This window comes from Phocoena phocoena, chromosome 2, assembly GCF_963924675.1.
Source record: "Phocoena phocoena chromosome 2, mPhoPho1.1, whole genome shotgun sequence".
NCBI lineage: Eukaryota > Metazoa > Chordata > Mammalia > Artiodactyla > Phocoenidae > Phocoena > Phocoena phocoena.
The window spans coordinates 76023959-76025602 of record NC_089220.1 but is presented as its reverse complement, the minus strand read 5'-3'; the positions used below and the strand labels follow the sequence as shown (position 1 = coordinate 76025602).

The 1644-nt window shown below is 50.5% G+C and overlaps 1 non-coding gene across 1 annotated transcript; it reads right to left on the bottom strand.

The window, feature by feature from the left end:
* TRNAL-UAG (transfer RNA leucine (anticodon UAG)) lies at nt 1-82 on the bottom strand. The gene has a single exon. It is a non-coding gene; the product is annotated as a tRNA-Leu (tRNA).
* Between the last annotated feature and the right edge of the window lie 1562 nt (nt 83-1644).

Here is a 1644-nt window from a genome sequence, read left to right as displayed (position 1 = left end):
TGGCAGCGGTGGGATTCGAACCCACGCCTCCAAAGAGACTGGAGCCTAAATCCAGCGCCTTAGACCGCTCGGCCACGCTACCAAACGTATACCACATACTTCTGTACACTTGCTAGTTATACGTTTCTGCCCTTTTTTTTTCCCGCGTTGTTCTCTACTCCCTGACCCGAAACCATGATTCTAGGTATCACCAAGGGACACTAAGAAAGTTCTTCTCAGCTCTACTAGGACTCGAACCTGCATTCACCCAAGCCAAACAGCTCTTCTCACTCCAGGAGCTAAAAGAGAAAGACCTTCAAAACCAAGTATCCCCTTCCGAAGCACAGCACTTGGGATCTAGAATGTAACATCTTTGCGAAGGCGGGTCACGTCAGGTTCCGCCTGGCGTCCAGTAAGCGCTCAAAAACTGTTGAGAGGACGAATGAACTCCTTGATTTAGACTCCAGATCACTTGGGGATCGCGGTGGTGGAATAAGAAAGAGCAAACTGTCTTTCCCTGTCACCACCCCGCGCGCCGCGACTTCAATTCTTTGCTAAATTTTGAGTTTGATACTTTTCGGTTCTGAAGCCGGGAGAGAAGTCTCCAGGAGTCATGCACAGTGCGTGCGTTAAACGACTGGGGAAAAAAAAAAACTTGTCTCCTAGTTCCCTTTTTCTTCTCTTGGCCGAAAGCGCAAATAGCCGACGCCGATCAATGCCCGCTCCCTAGTGCCAGCCCAAGCAGAGTCTGCAGTCTTCCTCCCCAGTTCAGCCTACTGGTAGGGAGGCTGTTTTTTAGGTCGGATCGGTTTCTGCTTCCCGGGAGCCTCCAGTCCCTTTTGTATCTCTGTGTTTCCCATTTCTGCGTCTCCCAGAGAGGTCCTGTTTCCCCTGCGCAGTTGTAGCCCTGTGGAGGCTATTACTACTGGCGACTGCGGAAGGAGACGGACTGAGATGTCCTTCCATAGGGACTGAGGCCGGATTCTGAGCCCAGACTGGTACTCCAGGTGCCCAGGATTCCTGAGAACTCTCACGCTCGCGCTCCTCATCCCACCTAGAAGCCCAAGCCTGCCGGCCTCCAGAGGGGAGCCTGGGAACGGGGCCAGAATAGGCGAGAGAATTACACTGTCACGCCTCTTGACCCGGAGAAGAGGAGCCACACATCAGTTCTCCAAATGTTTGAGCATCTGTCTAGGGTCCACCAAACTTGAGTTTCCATGTTCCCTATGTGAAAAGGAATTCTTGCTGCTTTTAATTACAACGAAGTGGAAGTTACAGAAGGCCACGATGCTATGTCTCTTTTGCTACTTTGTGGCAGTAGCTGAGAATTATTTCACAACTACTGCCTAGACTTGGGGGTGGGGGGGCGGGCAATAAAAACCATTGCAGCAGAGATCGGTTTTGTATTTTGGAATTCTAACAGGTGACTGAGCAAAAGGCTGGGCAATGGGATTGGGGGATGCTTGGGCCAATTTTCTGCCTTCTAAGGGTAGAAATTGTGGTTCCCTGGTGATATCCGATCACATCCTTCATTTGATAAAATTAAAGCTATTTGGGGGGCAAATTCCACCAAGAGCCTTAAACGGGGAGGTTGTATATGCTCTGTGCTTCCCTCTCTCTTGCAAATATGCAGTCTATGTCAGAGAAGAAGCACCCAGACCTGGC